The sequence below is a fragment of the Mesoplodon mirus genome, assembly GCF_964341445.2.
Source record: "Mesoplodon mirus genome assembly, contig: SUPER_14_unloc_1, whole genome shotgun sequence".
NCBI classification, from domain to species: Eukaryota; Metazoa; Chordata; class Mammalia; order Artiodactyla; family Ziphiidae; genus Mesoplodon; species Mesoplodon mirus.
The window spans coordinates 670,883-686,778 of NW_028295795.1; positions in this window are offsets into that span (position 1 = coordinate 670,883).

Genomic DNA, 15,896 nt, shown 5'->3' on the forward strand with positions numbered 1-15,896 from the left:
CCTTTTACAAATATAATTTTCTCTAGAACTCCAAAGTATAAACTATATTATGAAAATACTGATTTGACAGGCAGGTAGCTGAAAATGGTAATGGACTGCTGTGTGCTCTCAGGACACTCTGCAGTTATTATTTACCCAGAAACCCATGGGAGGTATAGTAAGAAATCCCATTTCAAAATTGCATCACCAACAATGCCTAACTACTGCTTGTATTTTTTTTTTTATTTTTATATTTTGCGGTACACGGGCCTCTCACTGCTGTGGCCTCTCCCTTTGCGGAGCACAGGCTCCGGACGGGCAGGCTCAGCGGCCATGGCTCACGGGCCTAGCCGCTCTGCGGCATGTGGGATCTTCCCAGACCGGGGCACAAATGCGCATCCCCTGCATCGGCAGGTGGACTCTCAACCACTGCGCCACCAGGGAAGCCCTCATATTTCTTATCATAAGCATCAAAGTCAGGGAAGAAGCACACAAAACTTCTAATAAGTACTAAAAGATTTATAACTAAGTAATATTAAAACATTATCTGTTAGAAATTAGTTATTGAGTAATTGACTATTATGTGATAAGACTGGGTTCCAGGTAGATGAGTCTGAATTTTACATGGTATAGAAATTGGAGGGGCATGTTATTGTAGAAGTGGGTTACTGATAGGGGAAAACGGAATTCTCTTATTATATAAATCTTAGAGAAGGGACAGTTTACCGTGATAAACTTAGATGATATGTACTTAGCCAATTGTACCAATAGGCCAGTCTGTGCGATGTTCAAGGAACATGGATTTTCCATTCTCTGAGGTCCTATCCAGTTGCATGAAACCCAGAATGGTGTCTCATCTAACCCTTTGGGATCCTGAAAACTGTTTGTCACCCTGAAAATCCAGCATGATTCCCCAACATGATTGCAAAATCTGCCATTAATCAAGCAGCCCTTGTAACCTGGCTCTAGCAGTTTCTCACTATACCACTAGCACCATCTTGCCTCATTGCCCAAAGGTTGCATGCTAAGACTAGGTACTGCACATGCCCAATATGGACTGGTTTAGCATGTAGGCTTTGACAAAGGCTTTCACAGACATGAGGACTTGATTACACATGTTTAGAAATGAGAGCAAAGCAGGTACTGCTGTTTTAAAAAAATGACCAGGGCCAATCTACACACTTACTAATAAATAACATATTTAAAGTAAGGTCATTTATATACACAAATTTGGTAGGAGTCTTACACTGAGATTTGCAGACAAGAATGAGTTAACCAGACATGCCTTGCAAGGGGGTTCACCAAAATGTGTTAAAACCTAATATATATCACTTGTGAGTCAGTGACTCCTAGAATATTCCCACAGTGTTAAAATATACATTAAAAATAAAAAATTTGGACTAAATTATTTGTATGTAACACCTGAAACAACTATGCAGAATTTTAGGGCTTCTAGAAACATAGCTTAAAAATAAATCCTAAAATGAGGTCCCTGGCTTGGAGAATTTGGATTATTGCCATTTTACCAATGGAGAAAAAGCAAACAAATCAAAAAATGACTTAGGCATGATTACATAGTAACTCAATGGCAGGCCTGAAGAGTGGAACTCAGGGTTTCTGTGCTGAAATCCAGGAATCCAATGAGCTAAACTTCCAGGAAGTAGAGTATAGCACTGAAGTTCCAGACGACAGCTATATCATTGAGTTTGGTGTAAAATAAAATTCATTTCATTCAAGTGAGAACTGTTAGTTGCTCAAAAATAATATTGGGATATAACTTCCTATTACTTTGACTTTGCTCCTAATCCATGTCTGATGGCTTGGTAATGATAAAAAATCAAAGTGTAAAGTTATGTGCAGGAATACTCATTAGACTTGGAGGACAGAACCAGTAATGGGAAGGAATTGTAGGCTACTGTCTTAGGCTGTGAAGTCATTCATAATAAGCTTCTTATTAGCTTTTGGGCCACCATGTTGTACTGAATATCAAGCGTTAATCACCTCAGCTTGTAGACTGTAAAGTGTCTATAGGAAACAGAGTGTCATTTGATTTTCCCTAAAGTGATGCTGAAGCACATTGGCAATAGATTAACATTTTAAAGGACCATCATTTAAAGAAATGCTTTTCCTCAAAGAGTGAAATTCAGAACAACCTATTGTAGCCTTAAAGTTCAGATGGCTCTTTGTTTGCATCCAACTTCATTCTGATGGGAAATTTTGGACAGTCCCCTTCCCTCATTGTGGAGAGTCAGGGGGAGCTCAGATAAGGTGCTTGCCTTGAAAATGCATGATGAAGTTTGTGTAGTGAAGGAAGATGTAGGGGTGAGTATTCACTAAAGGCATTTAGTTTTCTCATTCAGAAGATAAGTTCAGATTTTCCCAAAAGGTAGGAAAAGATCTAGAAATGGAAGACAAAGCTGAGAGTAGAAGTAGGACAATGTGAGATCAGGTGGGCATGGAGCATGGAAGGATCTCTTTTTCTCTTTGTTGATTTTCAACTGGTTTATTGGCTTTATTGGTGTATTAGTTTTGGAGAGAAGGTGTGAACGTAGGCTTTGTGTATGTACAATCTTCTCGTTTCCTTTTACTGAGAATCTCTGGTACAGGGTGGGATTAGGATCAGTGATAGCGGGTATGAGTCAGCAGAGGAACAGATCTCAAGAAATAGTTCAATTGAAGAATTTTAATAACGAACTAATAATTTCATAAGAAGATAGGGCATGTTTCAGCCCACAAAGGGAATATTTTATTGAAAAATACACTCTCTCCATAGTATGTGCTTGTACCCACTGGGGTAATTCTGGGAGTTAGATAATGCTTTGAAGTTAGTTGGGTGGTTTGAAGGTTTCTACCACTCTGTTCCTGAAAAGGTGTTTTTCATCTTTCTTTTTGATAATAATGCTTACAGGCTTTGTAGAGTAGATACAATGATGCAGAATAAACTCAATAGATAGAACAAATAGGTAGCTAAAATACCTCTCAATGGAAGGGGACCAAATGCATTGTGAATAACCAAGTGTTCATTTTATTCCAAGGAGGGGGGTGGGTAAATGACCCTGGTTCTGTGCCAGATGTTGTTTCAAAACTGGAGCTAGTGGCGATGGAGTCTTGCTGTGTCACTTCAGAAAGGACGTGTTGACTACCATTGTCAGTCTATCTGGTGGCAGTCTTTGTCGTCATTCGCCACAGCCGAGAAGGCAGGCGTCTCACACAAAGTTGTTGAGTTGACAGATGTTTCTTGCGTGGAAGCTCCGAGTTAGCTACCTTTGTAGAGTTTCCTATCCAGCTCAAGCTGGGACTAGAGGAACCATTCAGCAAATGAACACTGACTCTACCAGCTGTTCCATCTACAGCACACGGAGGCTTTTCAGCTTGTCTGAAGCCTGGTACAATTTGTCTGCACAGGTGCTGCAGGTGGAAAGGTATATTAGACTCTCATTAACGCTGGCATTTCACTAGAGGCATTCAAGCCTCCCAGAGCTGGAAAGGGTTGCACTCTTAAATGTTAGGATTCAAAGGACATTCAGATCTTAAGGAGAGAAGCAGGGACATGTAGGCAATGGCCCTCTTTGTTTATAATGTCTCCTTGGTTTCTGAACTCATTCAGTGTTTTGTCCTCCCCTGCCGCTCTGGATGCTGCTGTGCCAGATTCATTAACTGATTAACCCCCCTTTTCATTTTCATGTGAAATGATTCTAACGTTTAAGTAATGAACCCTGGTCTCACTGGTGTGCTGCTGACCTTGGGCTTGTTTTGAATTTGCTAGCTGGCTGCAGTTTACTCTTCAAGCCTTGCCTAAAGTTATCATTCTGTGATGAGATATGAAGAAAATCGGTTAGAAATGGTCCAAAAGACTGAACCAATACAGGAATGGATGATTTTTTTCACCCAAACAGAGACGGAAGAGAGGGAAGTAGGATAACTGCATCTTGGTGGGACATGGCATGTCTGAAGTGAGTGGGAAAGGGAGACGAATATGGAAATTCTTTAGCCCTTGCAGTAGAGACTGGGGGTAGAGGGATAGCTTTAAGTTCCCTTTAGTTTATTTAAGAAATGATTTTATCCTCACATCTGAATGGTCTGAGTACAAATCCAAGTTAATTACAGTGGAACCCGTTGGACTCCTGATGTTATGGTGGGAGTCCTATACCTGCTTTATGAGTTGGCTGCATAAGATGGGTCTTCGATTCTATTCTGTGTTTCTGTTAGAAAGGATGTTAGGATAGTGACGTATCTTAGGGGTATCAGTGCATTGTGCTGTGATACTCCTTCTTTTCTTTCCTTCTCTCCCCACCTTCTTCCTTCTCCTCAGCACATATAGAAGCCAGAAATGTCCTAACCTCTTTTTACCTTCAATTTTTAAAACATTGACCATGCCCCTGGCTCTGTGCCAGGTAATGTTGATTCATTACCCCATTTAATATCCTCAGCAAGCAGCAGAAGTAAGCATTATCAGCACCATGTTACAGACAGAAAATTGAGGCTCAGAGAGGTAACGACACGAATGTCAGGTCATGTAACTAATAAGTGATAAGGCTGAGATTCAGATCCATATCTCACTACAAAAGCCGCCTTTCCCCCACATGACTGATGTGCATTGTCTTTCAATCCGTGTTTTCTTTAAAAAACTTTGGAGAGAGACCAAGTCCTTGATTTGGGTTAGAAAGGAGTTTCATAGACCTGAATCTCAAAATGCTTAAATTACTGAAATAACAAACAGTAAGAAGTCCAGACCTTCTCCACATTTGGAATCATTGTTCTTCCCATAGTCTTGTGTCTGTTTCATCAAATATGAGTTGATTATGTTTCAATAAAAAAGGCCACTGAAACATAAAGCTGGGTGATTTAAAGTCATCTTTCGAGGCTTGACAGTCAGTGAATGTTTTATTCTCCTCTGTTGCTATGTCACAAGGACAAACGTAGATCTGATTATAAAATGCAATTGTGTTCCTCTCCGTATTCTACACAGAAAGTGTTATTAAGCCGTGGTGACCTTTACTCACAAGAAACGTGGTTGGCGAGTCACAGAAAGTGTGAGCAATTGCTCCCCCATGAAGCCCTGCTCCTGTGAATGGAGAGACGTCTTTTGGTAAAATGTAGCCATCTGGGAGGATTTAGGAAGGTTGAATACTGAGAAGTAAAGTGATGTGGGTCTTATGGATGGTTGTTGTGAAGTAGATCATTTGTCTAAATCCCAAACCCTGAAATGGCTATCTCTATGAAATGGAACATAGCTTTTATGATATGAATATTCAGTGACCTGACATCAATAAAAAGAGGAATAAAAAGAAGAAAAGCACATAGGTCAATTACATTTTTCCCACCTGGAGAGGTCTTTGCCGCTGAAGCTTGGCATGTCTCTGGACGCAGAGCATCCTTCTGGTGTGTGCTTCAGGCATTGTGCGCAGGTGTCTGGTTCCCATTGTGCTGCCAGTGGGCTGGGGGGCCACTTGCTGATGGAGCTCATTGGCAGCTCTTTGTGTATCTTCCTGCTCCCACGAAGCATCATGTCTTTATCTTCTTCCTTCACTGCCTACCTCAGGCACAGCAGGGGGATTGGATCCTCTAACACCACCATGAACTTGAGAGCTTTGCCTCTGCTCTTAAATCTTGCCCAAAGCTTAATTGACACGTTTTCTTGAAAATTCTTTTTTACGTTATAACTCAATCTTTTGGAGCTTTTTCCAGGTTCCTTTGTTGGAGTTTTCTCTTACTTGCTGTGAATTTGCTCTTAGTTCTCAATTCGTGGAAGTATCAAATTTGGTCTGTCTTTTACTCATGGTTAATTTTACGTTATTCATTATCCGTTGATATTGTAACTCCTTGAAGCATATTTAATGGTGGTACACGTCATGCCAAACACGTCTGAGTTTCTCAGATCCATCTGAAGCAGAGAGGATGAAAAAAAAAATCAGCATCTTCACTTTTCCAGAGGAAGGGGGGCCAGACCTTCTAATATTGTAAAATGTGTGAAATCATTGCTGTCTCCAACCGCAAGATTGTTTCAGCATCCATGAGGCAAGTTTATGTGTTTTTGGAATGAGATCCTTTAGTTTCTCTCTGTATTACATTTAGTGTCTGATAAACAATCCCTACTGTCTACACTTTTGTCCTGTTAGTAGTCTAAAGACTTCATTCTCACAAACTGTACCAGTTGACTTTTATCTCCCCTGTTATAATAAGTAGTTTGATGTCTGTTATAAGTAGCCTTGCCAGTAATGTTCGAGAATCATCAGGTTCACTAAAATCCCTTTGGGCTGAAATGTTTTCAGTATTCCTGCTCACCTCATTGTGTTCAACCAGCCCTTCTAAGCTTTCTTTAATGTTTCCATTGATTTCCTTCCTAAGTCACAGTCCCTATGACCAGTCCTGCCATTGCAGGTGCACTCAGAGTTCACCCTGATGGATCACAGCTTCTCATGTCTATCAAGTGAAGTGGGATGATATTGTAAAGAAGAAATACGTTAAGTCCGTGTGGCTGGCATCTCATGAAACTCACTTGGCATGTGGGCTAACATGCTTTCATGATTTTATAGTCTTTGTTTTTAAAAAATGTTTGAAAACATTGTGGTAAAATATACATAACATGTAATTTACCATTTTAACCATTTTATAAAAAGGTATACACTTCAGTGGCATTCACACTGTTGTGCAACCATCACTACTGTCCACTTCGAGGACTTTTTTCATCTCGTAAGATGGGAACCCGGTACTCATTAAATAATAACTCCTCTTTCCTCCCTTCCCCCAGCCCCTGGCAACTATCATTCTACTTTCTGTCTCTATGAATTTGACTATTCTAGGTATCGTATATAGGTGAGGTAATATACAGTATTTGTCCTTTTGTGACTGGCTTATTTCACTTCACATACTATCTTCAAGGTTCATCCACGTTGTAGCATGTGTCAGAATTTCTTTCCTTTTTAAGGTTGCATAATACTTCACGCTAGGTGTACACCACATTTTCTTTATCCATGCGTGCGTTGATGCACAATTGGGTTGTTTCCTCCTTTGGGCTATTGTGAATACTACTGCTATGAATGTGGTTGGGCAAATATCTTTTCACATCCTTGCTTTCAATTCTTTTGGGTATATATCCAAAAGTGGAATTGTTGGATCAGATAGTAATCCTATTTTTAATTTTTTGAGGAACTGCCATACTACTTTCCACAGTGTTGCACTGTTTTATATTCCCACCAGCAGCGCACAAGAGTTCCGATTTCTCCGCATCTTCACCAATAGTTATTTTCTGTTTTTTGGATAATAACCATTCTGACGAATGGGAAGTGGTGTCTCACTGTGGTTTTGATTTGTATTTCCCTAATATTAGAGATGTAAAGCCATCTCTTCATGCGCTTATTAGATATTTGTATATTTTCTTTGAAGAAATTCCTATTCAAGTCCTTTGCCCATTTTTAAATTGAGTTGTTTGTTTGTTTTGTTGTTGAGTTGTAGGAGTTCTGTTTATATTCTTGATATTAACCCTTTGTCAGACATATAATTTGCAAATATTTTGTTTCATTCCAAGAGCTGCCTTTTCACTTTGTTGATAGTACAAAAGTTGGATGCATAAAAGTTTTAAATTTTGATATAGTCCAATTTACCTATTTTTTTCTTTGGCTGCTTCTGCAGCCTTTGTCTTTTTAGATTCAATCTTTTACAGTGTTTTTATCTTGAAAGAATAATCTTGGTTATTTTACTCTTTCCTCAAGATTCATGTTATAGACCTTTACTTAACCTCACTGCTAAGCATGCTTTTCACTCTCACAGACACTAAAATCTAGCCTGGAGTGTTGCTCCACGCGGAAGGTGAGTGGGCAGGCTGCAAGGGACCTTACATCCCCATGCTTTTACTTAGGCTTTCTCTAGGTTGAAGTTGTGTTATAAACAATAACGTATGATTTGGTTTGTTGGATAGCCTCAGAATTCCACTTTCTTTTCCATCCATGTATTCACTGTTCATTGGTGCTTGTATTTTCTATTTGTGCAGTTACTTTTCTATTAGTGTTATCTGAAAAATTAATGAGTATTCTAGATAGCCTCATCTAGGTCAGGGTTTTTTTAACTTCTTTCTTTAAAGCACTTGAACCCCTTTTCTAACAAAAGCTTAAGTAGAAGCTCAGTACAGTGGGTAAGAGCAGTGGTTACTCAGGAGCAGGGAATGAAGATGTTCAGCTCACTGCTTTCCCTCCTCCAGCCCTTGAACCTTTCCCTTTGAACCTGGATGGAGGCTCTGTGGAGCCGAGTTTGCTCAGGACAGAAAAGCCTGTTGGGCCTCCCTGGTGGCGCAGTGGTTGAGAGTCCGCCTGCCGATGCAGGGGATACGGGTTCGTGCCCCGGTCTGGGAGGATCCCATATGCCGCGGAGCGGCTGGGCCCGTGAGCCATGGCCGCTGGGCCTGCGCGTCCGGAGCCTGTGCTCCGCAACGGGAGAGGCCACAACAGTGAGAGGCCCGCGTACCGCAAAAAGAAAAAAAAAAAAAAGAAAAGCCTGTTTATAAGGCAGGAGATGAATTACAGTCATTCACTTCCCACTTCTCCAGTCCTACTTACATGAAAGCAATTCAACTTTTGTATGGTAAGTGTATTTAGGAATCCATGTACTATTCAGCTTAAACTACAGGGTTCTCTCAAACTGGAAATCAAATAAACAAACATCCCCCACCCCCTCAAAAGAACCAGGTTTCTCTGCCTGAAATTGTTGTTCAGAAACCTCCAATCGACTTTACTGACCAAAACGATAACCCACACATGCCAAGGACTTGTAACCATGATACATGATACACTTCTTGGGACACCCCATTATGCATAGTGACCCATTTTATTGATGAGTATTTCACATAGGAAGATTCAAAAGCCAGAGGAGAGTCCCCTGGTAAGGAGGCCACCTACTGAGACACAGGAAACTTAATTTTGATCCACAGACATTGTAAGCTAGAAAGGAACTTGGAGATCGGTAGCCCAAGAGGCAGCAAGAGTGGTGTGTTTGGTTTGCACAGAATTTAAAAAATTAGTTGCCAGCATTAAAAAAAAAAAACAGCAGTGTTTATATAAACATTACAAATAAAGATAAAAATCTTGATTTTAGCCTGTCTTGGAAAAATCATAACATGTGACACTAGGCCCATGGTCCTGTATGGCACTGATGAATTACAGGAGGCCTTTAAAAACTCCCAGTGTCGGGCTTCCTTGGTGGCGCAGTGGTTGAGAGTCCGCCTGCTGATGCAGGGGACACGGGTTCGTGCCCCGGTCCGGGAAGATCCCACATGCCATGGAGCGGCTGGGCCCGTGAGCCATGGCCGCTGAGCCTGTGCCTCTGGAGCCTGTGCTCCGCAACGGGAGAGGCCACAACAGCGAGAGGCCCGCGTACCGCAAAAAAAAATTAAAAAAAATAAAATAAAATCCCAGTGTCCAGTCTGCATCCCAGACAAATTAAATGATATTCTCTGTGGTTAGCACTCAGACGTCAGTATATATTTAAAAAATTGTACTAAAAACACATGACAGTGATTATCATCTAAGTCATTTTAAGCATACAGTTTAGTGTTTTAAGTGTATTCACATTGTTGTGCAACAGACTTCTAGAACTTTTTCATCTTGCAGAACTGAAACTCGATACCCATTAAACACTAATTCCCCCACCCTCCTTCTTCCAGCCCTTCCTTGGCAACCACTTTTCTACTTTCTGTTTCTATGATTTTGAGTACTCTACATACTTCATATGAGAGGAATCATACAGTATTTGTCCTTTTGTGACTGGCTTATTTTGCTTAGCATCATGTCCTCAGGATTCATCCATGTTGTAGCATTTGACAGGATTCCCTTCTTTTTTTTTAAGGCTGTATAATATTTCATTGTTTGTATGTCCATTCATCTGTGAAGGAATATTTTGTTTGCTTCCACCTCCTGACTATTGTGAATAATGTTGCAGAGTGTGCAGATTTATTTCTGAGATCCTGCTTTGAATTATTTTGCATATAAACCCAGAAGTGGGATTGCTGGATCATATGGTAATTTTATTTTTAATTTTTTGAGGAACTTCTGTACTATTTTCTCTAGTGGCTGCACCATTTCTCATTCCCAGCAAGAGGGCACAGGGTTCTAACCTCTCCGTGTCCTCTCCAACACTTGTTATTTCTGTTCTTTTGACAGTGGCCATCCCAATGGGTGTGAGATAATGTCTCATTGTGGCCTTGATTTGCATTTCTCTTAAGTTTAGTGATGTTGAGCATCTTTTCATGTGCTTGTTGGCCATTTGTATATCTTCACTGGAGACTTGTCTGTTCAAGTTCTTTGCACTTAAAAAATCAGTTATTTGTGGGTTTTTTTGTTGAGTTGTGGAAGTTCCTCAGATATTTTGGATATTAATCCCACATTAGACATAAGATTTTCAAATATTTTTCCCATTCCAATAGGTTGCCTTGTCATTCTGTTGATTGTTTCCTTACCTGCATGGAAGTTTTAAAATTTGATGTAGTCCTATTTGTCTACTTTTGCATTGTTGTATGTGCTTTTAGTATCGTATCCCAGAAATTATTGCCAAATGTAATGTCCTAAAATTTTTACCCTATGCTTGCTTCTAGGAGTTTTATAGTTTTGGTCCTGTACTTCTTTCTTTCTTTTTTTTTTTTTTTTTTTTTTTTGCGGTACGCGGGCCTCTCATTGTTGTGGCCTGTCCTGTTGTGGAGCACAGGCTCCGCACGCGCAGGCTCAGCGGCCATGGCTCACGGGCCTAGCCGCTCCATGGCATGTGGGATCGTCCCGGACCAGGGGAACGAACCCATGTCCCCTGCATCGGCAGGTGGACTCTCAACCACTGCGCCACAGGGAACCCCTGTACTTCGTTCTTTAATTTATTCTTTTGCAAGTAGATATCCAGTTTTCCAATATCATTTGTTTAAGAGATTGTGTTTTCCCCATTGTGTATTTTTGGCACCTTTGTCAAATATCGTTTGGCCATATAAGCAAGGGTTAATTTCTAGGCTCTCTACTCTGTTAAACTGGTCTAAATGTTTTTCTACAAGTACCATACCACTTTGATTGCTGTTGCTTTGTACTGTGTTGTGAAATCAGGAAGTGTGAGGCTTCTAACTTTGTTCTTTTACAAGATTGTTATGGCTACTTGAGGCTCCATAAGAATCATAAGATATTTTTCTGCTACTGGGATTTTGATCGGAATTGCATTCAATTTGTAGATTTCTTTGGGTAGCGTGGCCATTTTAACGATATTCCAATCCTTGAGCATGGGATGTCTTTCCATTTATATACAAATACAATCTTCCTTGATATCTTTAAGCAGTGTGTTGTAGTTTTCAATGTACAAGTTCTTCACCTTCTTGGCTAATTTTATACCTAAGCATTTTCTCCTTCTTGATGCTGCTGTAAGTGAGATTATTTTCTTAATTCTCTTTCAGATTGATCATTGTTAATGTATAAAAATGCAACTGCATTGTGTTTGTTAATTTTGTATTCTGCAACTTTGCTAAAATTATTTCTTGGGTTCAGCAGGTTTGTTTGTGTGTGTGTGTGTGTGTGTGTGTAATCTTTAGGAATTTTTGTGCCTAATATGTCATCTGTAAACAGAGATCATTTTACTTCTTCCTTTCAAATTTGGATGCCTTTTATTTTATTTTTATGTGTGTCTGATTTCTCTGGCTAGGACATTTAGTACTATGTTGAATAGTAGTGATGAGAGTGGGTATCTTTTCCGTCTTCCTGGTCTTAGAGGAAAAGCTTTAAGTCTTTCACTGCCGAGTATGATGTTAGCTGTTGGTTTTACATATATGGCTTTTATTATGTTGAAGTACTTTCCTTCTATTAATAGTTCACTGTGTTTTTATCAGGAAAGGGTATTAGACTTTTGTCAAATGTTTTTTCTACATCAGTTGATATAATCATGTGGTTTTGTCTTTCCTTCTGTTAATTTTGCTGTATTACAATGATTGATTTTCATATGTTTCATCATCACTGCATTTCATTTGGGCATGGTGTATAGTTTTGTTTTTTTTTTTTTTTTTTTTTTTTGCGGTATGTGGGCCTCTCACTGTTGTGGCCTCTCCCTTTGCGGAGCACAGGCTCCGGACATGCAGGCCCAGCGGCCATGGCTCACGGGCCCAGTGGCTCCGCGGCATGCGGGATGCTCCCGGACCGGGGCACAAACCCGTGTCCCCTGCATCGGCAGGCGGACTCCCAACCACTGCGCCACCAGGGAAGCCCGAGGGCTGTCACTTCTGTTCAGTTACATGAACATGGTGACAGGCAAGCATAAATGCAGAGATGGCATTCCTGTGCTGGTATGGGGAAAAGGAAGAGAGGCCACTGGTCAGGACATTGTTTTGCCTAGGGAGGAAGAAGATCCAGTACTTTGGTAATTTATTTAAGCTTTTGTGTTTTTTTTTTGCGGGATAGAGGAACAAGTAGGGGAGCTCATACTTGAAGCCGAATCCGGCCTCCGTACCCTGACACTGAATTAAATCTCAAGACAGAGTTGTGGGTGAAGTAGAAAAGAATAGCTTTATTGCTTTGCCAGGCAAAGGGGGCTAGAGCAGGCGATTGCCCTCAAAACTCTGTGTCCCTGACCTGGAGAGGGTAGTGAGGAGTTTTATAGTAATCGTTCAAAGAGGAGAGCATGATCAGCTCATGGACATTTCTCTGATTGGTTGGTGGTGAGGTAAGTGGGTGTCAGCATCATCAACCTTACGGTTCCAACTGGTTCTGGGGTCTGTGTGTTTGTGGGTAGCACACCATTAACTTCTCCCACCTAGTGGGGGTTTCAGTATCTGCAAAACAGCTCAAAGATATTGTTATGTGTATCCCTTAAGGGGGAACCAAGACCCTGCCCGAAGGCTGCACTAGTGTTTCTTTTGACTATTCCTCCCTTGCCTCGCATCCCCTCCCTTCTCTAATTAGCAACTGTTTGAACCTGCTCCTTGGAACTCAGGGAAGGTCATGGAGGCTGAATGAAGCCATTTCCTGTAATCAAGAAATGGGGGACACCGATACAGGCTTTGTGCCCAGGAGCCCACAGGGTCCTGCTAGGGATCATACTCAGTGCAAGGAGATGTGGAAAATCCAGAGATAAGGAATCATGGCCTCTTACTTGCCAAGGGCTCCTACTCTATGTTGTGGGGGAAATCAGACGCATTCATTAAGAGTCTGCCCGATTGAAGGATGTGAAAAGAGTTATCACAGAGGTACAACTAACATGCTGGGAAAATGTGTGGTCCATTCTCACTGGGATATCTGGAAGGGCTTCCTGTAGAAAGTGGGATTTTAATTGAACTTAAAAACAATTTGTACTTTGAAAAATTATACTCTTGAAAGAAATGAGTTGAGCAAGCGCCTGTCCTCTGATGGAGGGAGGGAAGTCTGGCCTAGTTGAGTGGAGGCGGGAAGGTGAGTGTTACGCTTAGTCTGGAAAACTCGGCAGGGTCTTCAACCCTACGGGGCTTTGAACGTTCGGTTGACTCTTTTCGGTTTTATTCTTCTCGCATTGGGAAGCCATTTAAGATTTAAGCAGGGGAATAATATTCTTAAAGAAAATAACTATGACCAGGATGAATTGAAGGGAGGGAGAAACGACATACTCATTTATCTACAATTTGGGGAAGAGAGGAAGATTACCTCTAATTCATTAGATGTGCATTGTATCAGCAGGAGGGAAATAAGCAGCATATCTTGATACATAAATCCTCCTCCCATATATGCATTCTTTTTCACCAGGGAGCAAGTATTTGGCAGCCAAGTTATCTTTAAAGTAATAATAAGAAAGCTATTTGGAATAAATGTTTCAGAACCATTTGTTACTTTGCACAGACCTATGAGCAAGTAGGATTGAGCTAAAGCATTTACAGTGGTATGTGGTTCTGCAGGGGCCGCCACCCTATTATATATACTTATATCTTGGCTAAACTCCAGCTGTTGCCACTGCTATTAGTCAAAGAACTGAAGTGTCAACGAGCTAATCAAAATAGCAAAGTGGGAGTCAAGAGTTTTTCCGCCTGTTTCCTAAAGTCTTAGGAAGATTGTTTCCTTTTTATTCCTTATATTCAGAACATAAAAGCCTCGCAGACATCTAATCTTTACTAGGTCAAACATTTCAAAAGGCAGTGGGATTATTTTCCAGTTGCTTTTCAGTTTAAGGCAAGTGTTTTAGGGGCTTCCAAAGCCTCCCTCCTGAATCCATTTATGAAAAAAAAACAAAAACAAAAAATGAAAGGCATTATTAACCCAACTACATTGTCTTGGTGTAAAAATCCTAACATATAGCATAGTGGGAAAAGGTTCTGAATCATGACCTAAGAGATGTGAGTTCTAGACCCAGTTTTGTGAATGCATAGCTTGGTGGTTTTGTCAAGTCTCCTATTTAACAGGGAGGGATTAGAATTTTTCTGTATGGTTTCTGTACTATTCAGTAGTATTGTTCACAATTACTTTCGCCTAAGGAGTTTAGAAAATGGAGAGACACATGATAATGTTGCAGGAAGAGGGACCTCTTCCAGGGCCCAAGAGTGGGCTCTTGCCTACCACTCAGAAAAGAATTTTCTGAGGAGACACACGTGCTGACAAATCAACAGACTTTATTGGGAAGGGGTGTCCGGGTGCAGAGCAGGAGGGGAAGGGAACCCAGGAGAACTGCTCTGCCATGTGGCTCGCAGTCTCAGGTTTTATGGTGATGGGGTTAGTTTCTGGGTTGTCTCCGGCCAGTCATTCTGACTCAGGATCCTTTCTGGTGGTGCACACATTGCTCAGCTAAGATAGGTTCCAGAGAGAAGGATTCTGGGAGGTTGGTAGGACATATGGACAGGAGTCTCCTCTCTCCTTTTGACCTTTCCCTAATTCTTCCGGTTGGTGGTAGTTGGTTAGTTCCGCGTTCCTTACCAGGACCTCCTGTTTTAAGATAACTCGTGAAAGTGGTTACTGTCGGGCCTGGTCAGGGCAGGCAGTTTTGGGCAGTGGTTTCCCTAAAAATAAGATTGTGGTCAACAATTTTGGGTGGAAGTAATGTGTGTTACTTTTGGGCGAGAACTCACACTGCCAGTGTGAGGCTCCAGAATTCTTTCTCTCTACAAAGATGACTGAGAGAGGTGGCTTTGTCAAGCAGGGGGCAGGAATAAGGAAAACGAAGAGCAGAACTCCTAGGCAGCCCATGATGGGCATGTACAACGAGTGGGAAATGAACCTTTGTTGTTTTAAACCACTGAGATTTGGAGGAATTATTCAAGCTTATTCCTTTTTGTTTGTTTGTTTGTTTGTTTGTTTTGCAATATGCGGGCCTCTCACTGCTGTGAGAGGAAGATAATAACAATGACAAGTAGCAAACCCTCTAAAATGGAGACTATACTCCATTATAGCCAATTAATGGGAGTGGGAAGCTCGGGCTCACTGTCCAGGACATAGAAATAAAAGCTGAGGATGCTCTGAGGCATCTCTTGGATATCTATAAGCCTCCATCATTTCTGCTGAGTAGGGTTGACAGATAAAATATAGGCTCTTCAGTTAAATATGAATGTCAGAAAAACAACGAGTACATTTTTAACGTAAGTATGCCCCAAATAGTACATAGGATCTACTTATACTAAAGGTGATGACTTATTATTCATGTGAAATTCAAGTTTAACTGGGTATCCTGTATTTTAATTTAGTAAAGGTGACAGCCCTACTGATGATCCACAATGAAGGCAGTTCAGGAACGGTACATGCTGGCTCTCGGACAGTCAGAAATGGCATCAGCAGATCCAGGTACAGTATGAAATTCTTTTTGGATGTAGCTCAGAAGCCATGGCCAGCCCTTGACTGCAAGTACTGCCTCGGGTTTCCCTGAGGTGGGGTAAACCTTCCTCTTAATGGCCTTTTGGTAAGTCTGGAAGACCATATCCAAGGGGAGCTCCAAAGTCAGTTTCATCCTCACAACCATGT